Genomic DNA, 19,726 nt, shown 5'->3' on the forward strand with positions numbered 1-19,726 from the left:
ATGCCACTTTCGACCAAGCTTCTGTCTTTGTTCTTTCCCCTCCCTTGGAGGTTGTGTGGGGTCTAGAAGGGGTACTCTTTCCTCCTCTAGGGGGTCTAGCTAGTTTTACTATATAGGGGCGACAGGCACACTGCAAGTTGGGGGGGCTTTCTGGGCTCATGCAGGGGTGCAGGGAGGGGGGAGTTTTGTTGGGGTGGGTTGGTTGGGGTGGGGTGTTGTTCGTTTCTACCACAAGGCAAAAGCATTGTTGTATCATTTCTAAAGTGCTCTCTGGGGGACGAGTGATGGTTTCTGTTTATGATGGGGGGTAGGGGACTGAGTCTGTTGTCCTGGAATGTGAATGGATTGGGGGACAGGATAAAACGAGGTGTGGTCCTGCAGTTCTTGAAGCGAATTTCGCCCGATATAGTTTTTCTGCAGGAGACACACCTCATTGCCAACTCCTTTTGTGCCATGAATCGACGGGGCTACCGCCTTGTGGCCCATTCGGGCTTCACGTCTGGTTCAAGGGGTGTGGGCATTATGGTTAAGAACTCGCTCCCGTTGGAGATTGATGAGGTGCACCATGACGACAGGGGATGCTACACGGTTTTGGTGGGTAGAATGGAGGGCAGAGTGGTCGTTTTCGTGTCTGTCTATGTCCCGCCGGGGCTGCAGACGACCACCTTTGCGGATCTGGGGCGCCTCCTCCTTGGCCTTCCGGAGGGGATTCTAGTGGTGGGGGGGGATTTTAATGCTGTGGTTTCCGGAACTGTGGATCGTCACCCCCCTAGGGATCTCCCCCGTGCCCAGGCATGGTTGTCTGGCCTCTTGGATACCTTGGGGCTGGTGGATTGTTGGCGTTTGAAACATCCCACGCAGCTGCAGTACACCTTCCATTCAGGGGCTCATGGTAGTCTCTCATGACTAGATTATGTCCTGGTTCCGGCGGCGCACGTTGGGAGGATAGGGGAGGTGCGCCATTTGGAACGGGGTATTTCGGACCACTCTCCACTCTTGTTGCACTTTGATATTCTTCCGAGGGGAGAGGGTAGGGTGGTCCCGATTAATCCCTGGTACCTGCGTGACCCCACCATTCGCGCAGAGCTGGTTAAATCCCTTAAGCGCTACTTTGACGAGAATGTGGGGTCTGTGTCATCGGCGATCTCATTGTGGGAGGCGTTCAAGACGGTACTCAGGGGAGAGGCCTTGTCCCTTATTTCCCATTCCCGGAGGCGCGAGCGGGAGGAGGTGACTCGTGTTGAAGCTGAGATAACCGAGTTGGAGGGTGATCTAGAATGTGGGGTGACGGATGACAAATTACATGTTCTCCGACTCAAGCAAGCGGCTTATAAGGCCCTCGTCACGGAGGCGGCCAGGGGCCTCAGTAGAGAGCAACAGGGGAGACTGTATGATGTGGGTGATAAGGCTGGTAAATTGATTGCATGGTTGGACAAAAAGGAGAGAGCGAGTCGAATTGTCCCGTTGATTGAGAAACAGAATGGTGTGTGTGTCACTGAACCAGAAGAAATTGTCTCCTGCTTTGCAGACTATTTCCGTGGGGTGTATTCCCCGGTGTCCTCCCGCTCTGAAGAGGATTCCCACGCCCTGCTCAGGGATATCGCGCTGCCTTCCCTTTCGGAGGAGGACAGAGTGTCGTTGGACGCTGCTCCAACTTCCGAAGAAATTGCCCTCGCCATACGTTCGGTCGCTTCCGGCAAGGCCATGGGCCCTAATGGTCTTCCCATCGAGTTGTATAAACTGCGACCGGATACGCTGGCACCGCATCTCCGGGCTATGTTCCTCGCGGCCCACTCGGCGGGTTCCCTCCCGCTAGACCAGCGTCTAGCTACTATCGTGGTTATCCATAAGGAGGGGAGGCCACGGGACCGGGTCACATCCTATCGGCCTATTTCGTTATTGAATGCAGAGCCCAAAATCCTCGCCAAGGTGTTGGCCAATCGGCTGGTCGGCGTAGTGTGTGACTTGATTCACCAGGATCAGTCCGGCTTCATCCCTCATCGCAATACAGCGCTTAACCTGCGGCGTTTGCATGGGGTACTCGCACGTGTCCCGTTCATACGAGAGCCGGCCATTTTGGCGTCCTTGGACGCCACTATGGCGTTTGACACGCTTGAATGGCCTTATATTTGGGCGACGCTCGCGAAGTTTGGGTTTGGCCCAGGATTCATCAGTTGGGTAAAATTGTTGTACTCTGGCCCGCTGGCGCAGGTCGTGGTGAACGGTAGAGTGTCGGCTTCGTTCGAGCTGGGTAGGGGTACGCGGCAGGGCTGCCCGTTATCGCCGCTCCTTTTCGCGCTCGCCTTGGAGCCCCTGGCGGAGTGGCTGCGGTGGGAACCTTCTATTCGTGGTCTCCGCTGGACCCCCGAGTATGAGGACCGCGTATCTCGATACGCTGACGATATTCTCCTGTACCTGGCTTCCCCACGTAAATCACTGATAGTGCTGGTTGATGTGTTGCATTCATTTGGTCTTAACTCCGGCCTTGTCATCAACTGGGCTAAATCGTGCGTCTATGTTCTCTCTGGGGAGGACCCTATCCTTCCGCGGGGCTGTCCTATCCAGATCGCCCCGCGGGGATTCCGGTACCTGGGTGTCTTCATTACCCTGGACGCGGAGGCCCGATATAGTCAGAACTTGCTTCCCCCCCTCCAGCGCCTGAAGGAGGATGTTGCGCGTTGGAGGCGCTTGCCGCTCTCGCCGCTCGGCCGGGCGGCATTGTTTAAGATGATGTCGCTGCCGCGTTTCCTGTACGCTCTGCAGAACACAATGGACGTCGTCCCGGCGCGCTACTTTCGCGAGGTGGAGAGTTTGCAGCGCCGACTGTTCTGGGAAGGTAGACCGCGTATCGCCCTGGCGAAGCTGACGCTCCCGTGGTACGACGGGGGGATCGCCCTCCCGGATATCAAACGGTATTATTGGGCCTCCCAGCTGGCTGCGATTAATCACGGCCTGTACGGGCCCGCTCTAAACCCGGCCTTTGAAATGGATAAGATGTTACTGCCGGGTGGTGATTATAACCGAGCGCTTTACTCCAGCTCGCTTGACGCACGTCTGACGGGCCCCACGCATGTCATGGTACGAGTGTGGCACGCGGCTAATGTGGCGATGGGGTGGAAAGGTCGTTTGACCCGGGCGTCGCCACTATACGCATCTGAGCAGTTGGGCTCCCTGTGGACCTCGAAGGGCTTTGAAAAGTGGGACATGATAGGCATCAGCAGGGTGGGTGATCTCTGGACGAGGGGGGGATTCAAAACGTTCGAGATGCTACGGACAGAATTCCAGTTGCAGGACAGGGAGTACTTTCGGTATATGCAGATCCATCATGCGCTATGCTCCGTATTCCCGGACGTTGCCTCCATCCCGGAGTATTCCCCTCTGGAGGATAGAGTGCTAGATGGACATGTACCGGACAGCACGATTTCATTGATCTATAAAAAACTTATCAATGACCGCTCGGGACTGCTGACTAACCTTCGTGAGGCATGGGTGGCCGATGGATTGGAGCTGGATGACGAGGACTGGGTAGTATCGGCGGTGGCCTCCCCGAAAGAGGTGGCCATACCGGCCCGCCTTCGCTTCGTCCAGCTCAAGATACTCCATAGGGTCTATGTTACGGGGCCAAGGCTACTGCGTATGGGATATGCTGTAGACGGGTTGTGTAAGCGTGGGTGTGGTTCTTTGGGGACCTTTTTCAATATTTTGTGGGAATGCCCGGAGGTGGAGCGATTCTGGCGTGGTGTGCATGAGGTCCTGCGGGTGGTTACGCGTGTGTCGCTGCTGCCCGAAGCGAGGAGATGCCTGTTGAATGTGTGGGAGCCAACCGACTACTCGGTGCCGCAGACGCGGTGGGTGACTCTGGGATATATGGTGGCCAAACGCGACATTGCTCAACTGTGGGGTTCCCAGAGGTCGCCGACTGTCTCTGCATGGAAGGATAACATGGATTGGTGCATGTTTCGGGAAAAGGTGGTGTATGTTGCGAGAGGTAAGCCTGGGACATGGGTGAACGTATGGGGCCCCTGGAACGCCTACCGCGGGGGAATCTGTACCCCGCCGTTATTGCCCAATCCGTCACCGGCCCCATCCCCTTAGTCAGTTTATCTCCCCGGTCCCGGGCACTGAGTCCACCTAATCCCAGTCTTGACCTTTTTCCCCCCCTTGCTACTCCTATGGATTGGTAGGGTCCCCCCCGCTAGGGGAGCACATGCTGCTGTTTCCGATTGTGGGTTGCCTTGTGGATTTGTTCTTTTGTTGTTATTTATATTAAAATGAAACCGTTATGTGTGCCCGGATGGTGTGGCTACCACCGCTTCTAACTCCTGTGCATTTCCCTTTGCCGCGGCATGCGCGCTATTGTTTGTATCACATGCTCCTCTTGCTTGCTAGCGGCCGGCCTGAAGGTTGTAGGCCCATCTTTGTATATTTTTTGAATTTTGTAATAAACGGTTTAAAAAAAAATAAATAAAAAAATAAATAAAAAATTACTATTCCCACTCCAGAGAGTGCAATAGTAGGGAAAGTGTTGGAGAGCATAGGGGTAAAAATTACTATTCCACTATAGAGAGTGTAACTGTACGGAAAGTGCTGGATAGCAGAGGGTTAAAATTAACATGTTTATCAAATAAATAATTATTTAAATTAAATAACCAATTAATAATTAACAAGAAATTAATTATGAATACAAATAAATAAAAATGTATAATTACTTTAATAAAATTAAATTACTTCCCACCCTATTCCCCTATAAACCCACAACCCGCTCTAAAATAAATTAACACAATTAATAGAATTATCAATTAATCAAATAATTAAAATTAATTACCAATTAATAATTAATTAACAATACATTAATTACGAATGCCAATACATAAAAATTAATAATTACTATATTATAATTAAATTAATTCCCACCCTATTCCCCTATAATCCCACAACCTGCTCCTAAAATAAATTAACACAATTAATATAATAATCAATTATTCAATTAATAAAAATTAATGACCAATTAATAATTATTTAACAATAAATTAACTATCAATATCAAAAAATAAAAAATATTAATGACTTTATTATAATTAAATGACTTCCCATCCTATTCCCCTATAAACCCACAACCCGCTGAGAAATTAGCACAATTAATATAATTGTCAATCAATCAATTAATAAAAATGTATTACCAATTACTTATTAATTAACAATAAATTAATTATCAATACCAAGAAATAAACAAAAATAATTACTTTATGATAATTAAATTACTTCCCATCCTATTCCCCTATAAACCCACAACCCACTACGGAACTAAAACGCAAAATGTAATTAAAAATAATTAATAATTCCTAAAAAGTATTATTTAATTTACTATAATTAAATTACTTTCCACCCTATTCCCCTAAAAACTCACAACCCGCTACGGTACTAAAACGCAAATTTTTATAACAAAAATTACTAACTTCTAAAAAGTTAATACATTTATTTTTTTTTAAATACAATGCTTAACAAAAAATATAGAACACATACATATAAAATACATACAAAAATACATAACAATAATATAAACATCAATATTATTAACAACGATATTTTTGCAAACGATATTACTGACTTCGATATTAACAAAAACGATATTTCTTACCTTCAGGTCAATATTCTGGTCACCGATATTCTTGATGTCGATATTCTGCCCCTTCGATATTTCCAACTCGATATTTCTGTAGTTCGAAATAAAAAACTCGATATTATGTCAGTGCACCCTCAATTAGGTAATCACAATTTACAATGTATGATACTCATGTATGGATTAATATACACTGAGTGACAAAGCGACAATGTGCTGCTGGAGACCCATCTCTTTTTCCTCTGGAGATCTTGCTCTTTTGCAGACTGAGAGACATCATTCGCTGCTTGTGGACTCTATTGAGTGGACACTCAAAATGTGTTGGAAGTAAAAATAAACTATGAGCAACTACTCCGAATATGACTATAGACACTCAATGTTTGTGTGGCCCAGCACAACAGTGAGGCCAAAGGGGGAGGCAACAAATTTCCAGGTCAACTTGACAAGCCAGAGTGAGCATGGAATCGAAAATTATTGATTTGTGTGTTTTATATGACACCACAGAGGCATCTTTGGGACATTTCTGAATACTATGGAATACAGTCATAAAGTGTTGGAGGTTGTGTTGTGCACTATTGGTGATGATAGTCAAGCTAGACTGCTTCCATACATTTGACTGGAAATATTTCAGTGAAGAGGTCGGGGTAATTTGTAATGGGATTAATGAGATTTAAGTAACACAAGCATATACTTCATAGTATAGCCTGGTTACTCTAGTCCGGTTTGGGTCTATAAGGTTTAGTCCTTGTTCATATATATATAACTCTGCACAGCTTTCAGCCATTTGCAGTAGACTCTCATGGCTTGGCATATGATAAAGACTCTAAACCAGCACCTCTCTCTCTCCATACTCCTCATGGCCTTCTCCACATATCAGATACGTAGTTGGGGAGCAGCGCACTCCAATTTGCTTACTTTACTATTCAGGTTGTAGTTCTTGATATAGGTGCTGCAGTGTTATACTCGCTGTCTATCGGGCATTTGAGCAAAGAAAAAAGAGAACAACCAACTGATGGTTGACACTGCGCACTGTGCTGGGGGTAGCTAAGACCCTAAATTGGTAATCTCCTTGACATACAAAATAGTCAAACACAACGGTCCAAATCAAATGAACATATATTAATTCATATATGTAGTGGATAAATACTCAGGTTGTCAATCCGTTAATATAAAGTAACAATAATTATTTACAGTCATCAACTGAATGCATTTCTAACAAATCATGAATATGATACATAGTACATTTGTTTGATCACATGATGATATGATGGTGAGACCAATGCATTTCGGGACTATGGTGTCCCTTCGTCAGGGGCAATCTGCAAACAAAAATGAACATAATGATCATGGATAATACTAAAACCTAAGATATATATTACATGATACTCAATGGTAAGCATCACTGATCGTGTAGATACCAACAGTGAATTACCCAAGAGGGTCCTCAAAACAACGTGCCACTATCAACTGGGCTATGCAAGATGTGTGAGATTCTATGTAAAGTGGAGAAGTAACGTCACCCAGAAGTGTGAGGGCACCATGGTAGTGAATGTGTAACAAAGTAGAAACTGCTAAAGGAAGGAAGTGTCGAAGAGGAATATAGGAATGTAGAACGCATGGCGAAAGAACCTCACCTAATGTACTATGTCGATGAAACCTTAATGAGGAAAAGGTCGTATATACCGGACAAATCCGCTGCTGTATTAGGAAAAAAAGCGAACATAAGGAACGAAGAGGATGCTGACCAACGTAAATAATAGTCAGAACAGGGTAGACCCAACTTACCAACAATGCTGTCTGTGGGGCCACGCAGATGAGAACTGCAAGTAAGAACGCATGAAGTAAACAGAAATGCTGGGAGAGGTACGGCAAAGTAAAAAAGTGTGAAAACGCCCGAATGAGCAAAGTACTCACAAAGTGGTGCAGGAGGCGTAGCGTGGACCGTGGTGACAGGAAACGTCCGATGTCAGAAAGAGATACTGAAGATCAAACATCACGCCATAATAAGCAACCAGGACGGAAGGACTGGTGCGAATGCGGACTTCCGGAGTATAGTTAATCTAGAAACAAGACTGGAAAGGGATCGCCATGTTGGAAAGGTATAATGTGACATAGTCACGAGAGAGGAGCCGGAAATCGGGTACAAAGATGTCGCGGGGGAAGTCACGAAAAATGTGACTACAATAGGGGTAAAATAACTAGACAGATGCAAAAGGGAGAAAATAGTAATAATGAAATGTAAATGAAATGGGAAATGACATGAAAATAATACTCTGAATGGAAAACGGAGGCCCTGAACGGTGGGGCCGAGAATAGTATGAAACACCTCAACTGATACCATGATCGGGTACAAAGATGTCAAGATGGATATGGATACAAAAAAGAAAAATGAGTGCGAAAGGGAAAACAATAAAGAAATAAGTGAATGAAATGCGAATTAATGTGGTACTCCAAATAAAGAACGAAAGACCTGTGCGGTAGGGCCGAGAATGGTATGAGAAACATCAACTGATACCATGAACAGATGAGGAAGAGGGATATGCATGCTGGGATGGTAAGGGACATATATAGATGATATACAAAGAAGTTTGAATAAAAGGCGTAATAAAAATGACTAAAGGACTCAAAAGGGGACAGTAGTCGGGAAGGTGAAATATTAGTGGACCTAAGTACGTATTGAGGAGAACAATCGTATACAAATACAGTCGTTGAATGGTGGATGAGGTGACGCTAGAGATGAAGCCAAGGTGAATGTAGTGAAAAGGCAGATTACAGATGTGAGTCTGTGGGGAATGATACGGGTGCTATATGGAAATGATGTGGTGAAAAGGATAGTGAACCCCAGAATGGTAAAGAATGCAGTAGGAATTAGTGAACTAGAGGTCGCTGAGGAGAATGTCTACAAAAAGCATGACAAATCTAGACGATCGTTAAGTCCACACGGAGCCAGTGTGTGCAATTTCTGAATCCCAAAAACTTCTTTGCGTAGTAGAAGATTAGTAATGTCAACCCCTGGCCTGACGTTGATGGTTTCAATGATTTGGAAGCGAAGTTGTGAGATTGTGTGTTGGGCTTCTGTCCAATGATTGGCAAGACTTGAGGTAGTGTTTTTGTTTCTAATCCTGGATTTGTGTTCCGTGATGCGAGTTTTAATTTTGCGCTCAGTTTTCCCTACATATGCCTTTCCACAAGGGCATTTAATGCAATAAATGGCGTGAGAGGTATTGCATTCGCTAGTGTGTTTCAGTGGTATCTTAGAACCAGAAGATGGATGAGTGAGAATGTTGCCTGTAATTACATTATTACAATGCACGCATGATTGACATTTTCGTGTCCCATGGTACGTACTCTGCTTTTCAGTGGGTGTGGTAGGTTTCAAAAGAGAACGTAAATTCCTGCCTCTAGTGTACGCGAACATGGGTTTCTCTTGGAAGAGATTTTGGAAGTCTTGTTCCTGTTGGAGAAGTTCCCACCGGGAGTTGATGATGTTCTTTATTTTAGAAGATGTAGTAGAGAAACTGCTCACAAATACCAATCTCTGATGGGAAGGTCGTGTTTGTTGTTTCAGAAGGTCGTCCCGCTGTTTAGCCATGGCTTTGGTTAGGCAAGTGGTTAATACTTCCTGAGGGTAACCTCTTGCTGAGAAACGTTTGGAAGTTTCGAGTAGTTCAAACGAGCTGTTAACAGAGTCAGAGCAAATTCTACGTATCCTTATGAACTGGGATAATGGCAAATTTATAATAAGGTTGCGTGGATGGAAGCTTGAAAAAGATAATAGGCTGTTTCGATCTGTTGGTTTGTGAAAAACCGTCGTTTTGAAATGATTCAAGGCTGTTTTGCTCACTTGTACATCCAGATAGTGGATCGTGTCCTCATTGATGGAATATGTGAGTTGTAAATGTGGGTTGGTACTGTTGAGTGCCTCAATCATGGTGGTAAAGGACGGTATGGTGTCATTCCAAATGAGAAAGATGTCGTCAATGTACCGATAATACAGGATGATTTTTGTCCACCAATCAGGATTAGAGATGATGTTGTCTTGCTCATATTGTGCCATGTAGATTTTCGCATAGGCTGGGGCTCCCGAAAATCCCATTGATGTGCGATTCAGTTGGGCATAGAATTGGTGTTCGTATTCAAAATAACTGTTGTGGAGGCAAAACTTGAGGAGTTGAAGAATAATTTTTTTTTTAGTGTCGATGTCCTCCATTTTAAGAAGCGCCCATTCCACAGCATCAAGCCCTGCTGCATGTGGAATCGAGGTATAAAGTGCTGTCACATCGATGGTGCAAAGATAAATGGCACTTTGGGGGTCAATCGTGACCTGTTGTAAGACTTGAAGGAAATGTGTTGTGTCTTTAAGATAGGTTCTCCATGAGTGCACAAATTTTTGTAGGTAGTGATCCAAAAATTTCCCAATGGGGTCAAAAATGGACCCACAACCAGACACTATCGGGCGAAAAGGTGGGTCATTTGGGTTCTTATGTATTTTCGGAATCATGTATAGATGAGGCCGTTGTGGGTTGGTAGTCATTAGGTAAAGACGTTTGGCGTTGTCAATCCATTCATTCTCGCATGCCGTCTTGAGTATTGAGTTAAGCAAGTCTTGAAGTTGCACAGTGGGATCACATGGAAGTAGCATGTAGGTGTTGGTGTCAGAGACATGTGATGAAACTTTCAAATGATAATAATCAGAGTCCATGACCACTATAGCGCCTCCTTTGTCAGCCGGTTGTATTGTGATCATTGAGTTGTTTGCCAAGTTCTGGATAATGTTGCGTTCGTACTTAGAGATATTATTATGATGCTTTGGTTGATAATTAAGCTTTTCCAGATCCTTGTTGACCAGCGTTTCAAAGCTATCCAAGGTCTTATGAGAGGAGGGTGGCATAAAGGTACTTTTGGGCTTGAATTGTTGGTGAATCGGTTCTCTATCTTGCTGATTAGACATCACAACATTGTTAAAGAAGTGCTTCAATCGGATGGTGCGCATGAATTTGAAAAATTCACCCTGTGTCTGGAGATGGGTGGTATCATCTCAATACCTCCTTTATGGATAAATGGTACTCCATACTTAATAAATGCTCATTGGATTTGATTCTCTTGATAATTGAGGAATTGTCCAAAACCATAAAAGATCTAGAGGAAGAAATGTATTCTTTAAAAAACGAGTTACAATTGCGCATGGAGTCTGACTCTTGGAAACTTCAATTGGAAGTCCTTAATCAGAAGCTTGACAACTATGAAAGAGAATTACAAGAAGGCAAACTACGCAAATATAGGCGAGAAACTATTGACTATAAACTTAATGAAGTGTATACTTGGGGCGAGATATATACGCGTAAACGGTTTGACACCAAGAAAACACCCACATCTTCTGATGAAAGTCTGGTTTCAGACAAAGATACCAACATTGGCCGGACCCCTGCTTCAGCAGTTATTCTCACTCAACAAGCTGGCCCTTCCACCTCAACAGCTACCACGGCAACTGGCATAACGTCTGCCTCCTCGACTTCTTCCACTTTTTTATCACAGGCCATGGATCACGGGCGTCCACCGTCCCAACCAGATTCATCCAAACCAACAACACACGAAAAACCCGGAGAGGGAAAGGAAGGAAGTGGAAAGTCTTTACGAAGCGTTAAAACAGTGAACTAGTTATCAATACATCATCTTACACGCTCAATGACCAAGAAAAATCCTTACTTGGACGTGGATTATCGTTTGTACCCACATCCCATACCACCCATCTCCAGACACAGGGTGAATTTTTCAAATTCATGCGCACCATCCGATTGAAGCACTTCTTTAACAATGTTGTGATGTCTAATCAGCAAGATAGAGAACCGAGTCACCAACAATTCAAGCCCAAAAGTACCTTTATGCCACCCTCCTCTCATAAGACCTTGGATAGCTTTGAAACGCTGGTCAACAAGGATCTGGAAAAGCTTAATTATCAACCAAAGCATCATAATAATATCTCTAAGTACGAACGCAACATTATCCAGAACTTGGCAAACAACTCATTGATCAATCAATTGACAATACAACCGGCTGACAAAGGAGGCGCTATAGTGGTCATGGACTCTGATTATTATCATTTGAAAGTTTCATCACATGTCTCTGACACCAACACCTACATGCTACTTCCATGTGATCCCACTGTGCAACTTCAAGACTTGCTTAACTCAATACTCAAGACGGCATGCGAGAATGAATGGATTGACAACGCCAAACGTCTTTACCTAATGACTACCAACCCACAACGGCCTCATCTATACATGATTCCGAAAATACATAAGAAACCATATGACCCACCTTTTCGCCCAATAGTGTCTGGTTGTGGGTCCATTTTTGACCCCATTGGGAAATTTTTGGATCAATACCTACAAAAATTTGTGCACTCATGGAGGACCTATCTTAAAGACACAACACATTTTCTTCAAGTCTTACAACAGGTCACAATTGACCCCCAAAGTGCCATTTATCTTTGCACCATCGATGTGACAGCACTTTATACCTCGATTCCACATGCAGCAGGGCTTGATGCTGTGGAATGGGCGCTTCTTAAAATGGAGGACATCGACACTGAAAAAAAATGTATTCTTCAACTCCTCAAGTTTTGCCTCCACAACAGTTATTTTGAATACGAACACCAATTCTATGCCCAACTGAATGGCACATCAATGGGATTTTCGGGAGCCCCAGCCTATGCGAATATCTACATGGCACAATATGAGCAAGACAACATCATCTCTAATCCTGATTGGTGGACAAAAATCATCCTGTATTATCGGTACATTGACGACATCTTTCTCATTTGGAATGACACCATACCGTCCTTTACCACCATGATTGAGGCACTCAACAGTACCAACCCACATATACAACTCACATATTCCATCAATGAGGACACGATCCACTATCTGGATGTACAAGTGAGCAAAACAGCCTTGAATCATTTCAAAACGACGGTTTTTCACAAACTAACAGATCGAAACAGCCTATTATCTTTTTCCAGCTTCCATCCACGCAACCTTATTATGAATTTGCCATTATCCCAGTTCATAAGGATACGTAGAATTTACTCTGACTCTGTTAACAGCTCGTTTGAACTACTCGAAACTTCCAAACGTTTCTCAGCAAGAGGTTACCCTCAGGAAGGATTAACCACTTGCCTAACCAAAGCCATGGCTAAACAGCGGGACGACCTTCTGAAACAACAAACACGACCTTCCCATCAGAGATTGGTATTTGTGAGCAGTTTCTCTACTACATCTTCTAAAATAAAGAACATCATCAACTCCCGGTGGGAACTTCTCCAACAGGAACAAGACTTCCAAAATCTCTTCCAAGAGAAACCCATGTTCGCGTACACAAGAGGCAGGAATTTACGTTCTCTTTTGAAACCTACCACACCCACTGAAAAGCAGAGTACATACCATGGGACACGAAAATGTCAATCATGCGTGCATTGTAATAATGTAATTACAGGCAACATTCTCACTCATCCATCTTCTGGTTCTAAGATACCACTGAAACACACTAGCGACTGCAATACCTCTCACGCCATTTATTGCATTAAATGCCCTTGTTGAAAGGCATATGTAGGGAAAACTTAGCGCAAAATTAAAACTCGCATCACGGAACACAAATCCAGGATTAGAAACAAAAACACTACCTCAAGTCTTGCCAATCATTGGACAGAAGCCCAACACACAATCTCACAACTTCGCTTCCAAATCATTGAAACCATCAACGTCAGGCCAGGGGTTGACATTACTAATCTTCTACTACGCAAAGAAGTTTTTGGGACTCAGAAATTGCACACACTGGCTCCGTGTGGACTTAACGATCGTCTAGATTTGTCATGCTTTTTGTAGACATTCTCCTCAGCGACCTCTAGTTCACTAATTCCTAGTGCATTCTTTACCATTCTGGGGTTCACTATCCTTTTCACCACATCATTTCCATATAGCACCCGTATCATTCCCCACAGACTCACATCTGTAATCCGCCTTTTCACTACATTCACCTTGGCTTCATCTCTAGCGTCACCTCATCCACCATTCAACGACTGTATTTGTATACGATTGTTCTCCTCAATACGTACTTGGTCCACTAATATTTCACCTTCCCGACTACTGTCCCCTTTTGAGTCCTTTAGTCATTTTTATTACGCCTTTTATTCAAACTTCTTTGTATATCATCTATATATGTCCCTTACCATCCCAGCATGCATATCCCTCTTCCTCATCTGTTCATGGTATCAGTTGATGTTTCTCATACCATTCTCGGCCCTACCGCACAGGTCTTTCGTTCTTTATTTGGAGTACCACATTAATTCGCATTTCATTCACTTATTTCTTGATTGTTTTTCCTTTCGCACTCATTTTTCTTTTTTGTATCCATATCCATCTTGACATCTTTGTACCCGATCATGGTATCAGTTGAGGTGTTTCATACTATTCTCGGCCCCACCGTTCAGGGCCTCCGTTTTCCATTCAGAGTATTATTTTCATGTCATTTCCCATTTCATTTACTTTTCATTATTACTATTTTCTCCCTTTTGCATCTGTCTAGTTATTTTACCCCTATTGTATTCACATTTTTCGTGACTTCCCCCGCGACATCTTTGTACCCGATTTCCGGCTCCTCTCTCGTGACTATGTCACGTTATACCTTTCCAACATGGCGATCCATTTCCAGTCTTGTTTCTAGATTAACTATGCTCCGGAAGTCCGCATTCGCACCAGTCCTTCCGTCCTGGTTGCTTATTATGGCGTGACGTTTGATCTTCAGTATCTCTTTCTGACATCGGACGTTTCCTGTCACCACGGTCCACGCTACGCCTCCTGCACCACTTTGTGAGTACTTTGCTCATTCGGGCGTTTTCACTTCTTACACTTTTTTACTTTGCCGTACCTCTCCCAGCATTTCTGTTTACTTCATGCATTTTTACTTGCAGTTCTCATCTGCGTGGCCCCACAGACAGCATTGTTGGTAAGTTGGGTCTACCCTGTTCCGACCATTATTTACGTTGGTCAGCATCCTCTTCGTTCCTTATGTTCGCTTTTTTTCCTAATACAGCAGCGGATTTGTCCGGTAGATACGACCTTTTCCTCATTGAGGTTTCATCGACATAGTACATTAGGTGAGGTTCTTTCGCCATGCGTTCTACATTCCTATATTCCTCTTCGACACTTCCTTCCTTTAGCAGTTTCTACTTTGTTACACATTCACTACCATGGTGCCCTCACACTTCTGGGTGACGTTACTTCTCCACTTTAAATAGAATCTCACACATCTTGCATAGCCCGGTTGATAGTGGCACGTTGTTTTGAGGACCCTCTTGGGTAATTCACTGTTGGTATCTACACGATCAGTGATGTTTACCATTGAGTATCATGTAATAGTATTATCCATGATCATTATGTTCATTTTTGTTTGCAGATTGCCCCTGACGAAGGGACACCACAGTCCTGAAATGCATTGGTCTCACCATCATGTCATCAAACAAATGTACTATGTATCATATTCATGATTTGTTAGAAATGCATTCAGTTGATGACTGTAAATAATTATTGTTACTTTATATTAACGGATTGACAACCTGTGTATTTATCCACTACATATATGAATTAATATATGTTCATTTGATTTGGACCGTTGTGTTTGACTATTTTGTATGTCAAGGAGATTACCAATTTAGGGTCTTAGCTACCCCCAGCACAGTGCGCAGTGTCAACCATCAGTTGGTTGTTCTCTTGCTTCTGCACAAATGGCATTTTCTGGGTCCAAGACCTGTCCTAGAGTACAGTTAAAATGTGGCCAAAAAGGTTATCATTTGCTGATAGCTTTGACACCATTTGACAAAGTTGCATGAAAGGTGGCAGACAGTACATCAATTCAAGTTCTAACTTCTCTTGTTCCATGGCAATCAAATTGTGCCAAAGCTACTAGCAAGTCAAAGGTTTTTAGACCTCACTGTACCTTTCATGTGCCCAACCTCATTTGACAGATCTGGATGAGCTATAATATGGCCACCGATTAAACCACTGTAGGCTAAAAAGCAGATGGGTGCTTTGAGGACTGAATGGGATGTGGGATCGACAGTACGTCCAACCATGACAGCAGTTCTGAGGAAGAAGCACAAAATTATTAGAGCATACTGTAACTGGATTGATATGTAAAGGGTACTGTGAGAAAGTGGATTTTGGTTGACTGGGGTGTGAGCCCTGGTCAAGCAACAGTCACAATCCCTTGTAGGGCAAACCACAATAAGTCACTAAATTAACCTGTGCTTAACCCCTTGGTAGCCTGGCACAAAAAGCAGACAGGTTTAACTTAGAGTCAATGCTTAAAGTATTTATGCAACACAGAATCAGTAATAAAGTGAAAACACAGAACAAGAAAAATGGCACACCAATGAAAAAAATAGGGTACATTTTGATAAATTATTTGACACCAAAATGACAAAAATCCAATCAGTAGAATCTGAGCTATAAATTTAAGGATTTAGGATACTCCATTCAGCGGGCCTAACTGGGTCCCTGTAGCCGGCACATGCTACATTGTTGTTGGCCTGAACTTATGACTATTCCTGGTTCAGCGCAATCATATATCCACAGTTGGAGCTTCGTGCTTTTTAGTACTATATTTCTGGTTCTACTGATAAGATCGTTGTCATTTTGATGTTTTTCCATTTATTAAAAAGTATTCTATTTAGGTGCGAGGGTTGATGCAGGGAAAGTGGCTGCCTGAGCAGGAGCTCTGTCTCCTCGGCGCTACATCCTCGGCTCAACTATGAGCCTTGGCCGGAAGCTGCACCCGGGGCACAAAGGAAAAAGTTCTGGTATATGAGGGGAATGCCATAATGGCTCAGAGCTGCTGCCTGATTCGGCATTGCCCAGACGTGACTTCAAAATGAACCGTACAAGGCCTATTACACAGCCATTCCCAAACTCGCAATGCGGCGAGGCCACATTTAACGATCCGGTGAGATCACATTGGTGGCCTGTGCATTTTTAGATAAGATGCTGACAGACTCCCTCCCTGCCACAAATAATGAAGTGAGTGACTGTTATTTTTTACTGATGGGGTATATCTGTTCTTCTTAGGAGTCCTGATGGCTTACCCTCACAGCACCTCAAACTCTGGGCCTGTTCCTTGTGTTACCCTGACAAGCAGGATTAATATCACTGCCCTCATCCACACATAATCAATCAAATGGGCTGCAACTTCTTCTATAAATATAATGCTGCAAACACTGTGCTTATGCCCGCATCCACTAGCAAAGGCGCATGAGACTTTCTACCCCAGCGAATACATGGTGGACTGAAGCTTTGCGAGTAGTGTGAAGTGACAAGGTACTCTCACTACCCTCCTCCATCTGCTTTTAATAAGCCAAGTTAGACATCTGCCTCTAAGATAAGTTGTCTATGAAGACATTTGTGGCTCTTGTAACTTTGTGAAGTTAGTGATTCTAACTGGCTGCTTCACCTTTTCTCTCGGGTGAGGGGACGAGCCTCACAATTGCTCCTCTGACGTCATCCAAGTTCCTGTTTTGTTGCAAGGAGCCGCCGCGGCTGCGACAAGCGGGGGAAACCGGCGAAAGAAGGGGGAAGGAGACGCTAAGACCCAGGAGATGCACGGGAGTCTGAGAAAAATCATCACATAGCTCTATTTTAACCCGCTGCCATACAGGCTCTATTTTAGCAGTTCGCCGAAACCGAAACCAGACAAAACCAGATGCCGACGCTGACGCCGAGAGTTAGCAGGCAGCGAGGAGCTCCGGGACATCTCCCGCTCTTTGCCCAAGCCAAGCCCGGTCTGAACCCCGGTCTGGTCTACTGTGGTTGGACTGGGGGGCCAGGGGCCCTCGGGCCCTGGGGCGAAGTGAGGAGAGCGGAGTGCGGACAAGTGTGGATGAGTGCGAGTGCGCGAATGCGCCTGCCAGCTACCAGGGGAGCGAGCGAGTCAGAACGAGCGGCGCGAGTGACCCGGAGCGTGAGGGTCTCCGAGCCTGAGCTTGCAGAGTCGGGAGAGCAATCGTGCGGGAGTCTATCCTCATCTGGGTAAGCTCTCTAAAGACTACAGGTTAATTGTAAAAGCCACAGTGTCCCCCCCGTGAGTCAGTCATGGCTCATGTGACTGCCTCTTTCCTGTCAATTAAGGACCTCACGGCAGTGGCAAGCGCAGCCGCCCCATAGTTGGCGGCTGCAGTGAGAGCGGCCCCCGGTGGACTTGCGGAAGTGGCCTGATCAGATCAGGTGCGGCTTGCAACTCCATCCTGAGTGCCCCGCTTGCCCTATACCCTATACCCTATGCCCCATACCCTATTCCCTTTACCCTTTGCCTCCATTCCTGAAGACTTAAGACAGACTCGTAGAAGGAACAGAAAAAGACCGGTCCCAGCAGGAGGGGCAGGAGGGCTGAAAGGAGGGCCAAAAGGAGAAACCTTCCAGCGCCTCAGGAAAGTGTTGGGAGTATTATAAGTGCAGGAGCAACTGGGCCCTGCACAATACGGTTAGGCATACAAAGTTTATTGGGTGCAGTAGTGACATATTTGTGACACATTTGGATTAAATCTGAGTAAAAGATAAGAAACAGATAACAGGATATTAAATACTTGAATTGATAATACTTTTGAAAAAACCCAGCATGCGTTTATTAAAAGAGAGAGCTTCGGGCCCCCCCACAAGACGAGCACAGAAAGTACAAGTACCAAAATTAATAAAAAAAGAGAAAGCATACATAACGGGAGTGAATCAATCATTAATTTCACCAATAGCACGGATGTTCGAAAAATCCACAAAAGTCCCACACAAATTTGATTTTATGAAATACCCATCTGGAGCTCTGATGACAATGCAAATAGAGTCAGAAATAAGTAAACTACAAACTCCAATTAAGCCAACTAACAACTTCGGAGGAAGTATGCAAACTGCCAGACAAGAACAGGACCCGCCATCATTGGACAAGAGCTTCCATATTGTGGACAAAGAGGGCCAAATTACTCATCTTGAAATGCTACATATATTATCAACTACTCAAACGGAACAAAACAATATGGATGTGCTGGGAATACCTCGGGATGAGATATTGCAGGGATAAATATACCAGAAAAAATAACAACAACCCCGCTACCTATGGAGATTATGGTAGAAATAAGGAAAAAAATTGAGACGACCGGTGACTTTATACCAAATAAGCAGGTGGTCGATCAATACCCCAACGAGAACATAGCAGATGTCATCCAGGTTAATCAGTTTAGAATTCATAGTAATACTAGTTCCACCTCGGGGGTAACCACGGTAATAAGAACTAATGTAGGCACAAATACGGTAATAAAAAATGAAGAGAAGGATGGTCAGTCCCTAAATCAACAAAATCTATTGACCAATAATGAACAAAAGCTAGGATTTAAGCAAGATACTCTACAAGGAACTACTGAAAATTCAGGAACAAAAACAGAAACTGCATACTATTAATAGCAGCAAAACACTATACAGTGTAAACGATATTGGCGAACATATTGATATGGCCAACTTCAAAAAAGTAACTGAAGATCAAGAAATCCCCCATGTTGATTTTAAAAGTTCCACCGACAACGAGTATGAACCAGGACTTGGGGTCTATTTGGGATATTTTCTACCAAACCTCATCACTAACTCTAGAAGCACTGACATATCAGTCGAGCAAAATGGACATTCAAATTGAATTACTCAGAGTGATGGCAAATTCAGTAGCCGGAATAAACCAAAAACTTGCTCAGCTAAATAGTTTGATAATTAGAGCTCAAACTGAAGCTGCTACAGCATATCCTGTTTGTGCATGTGCCCCAATAATAAACACATTGGCCACAATACCAGACGCTATGAATACCATACTAGAAGGTGTTAAAAATGAGCCTCCAAAAGGAAAAATATAACTACAAAGAGGATATCTGCATAATAGAGAAAGACAATAATAACATCACAGATGTAAGACATAAGGAACAACTTAGTGCCAAAATAGACCTAGATGGCCTGGATAATTTAACCAAGAAAATACCTCGGATCACACAGCAGGATGGGAAGAAGTAAATGGGCACAAAACCATCGG

Source organism: Triturus cristatus, chromosome 11, assembly GCF_964204655.1.
Source record: "Triturus cristatus chromosome 11, aTriCri1.1, whole genome shotgun sequence".
Taxonomy (NCBI): Eukaryota; Metazoa; Chordata; class Amphibia; order Caudata; family Salamandridae; genus Triturus; species Triturus cristatus.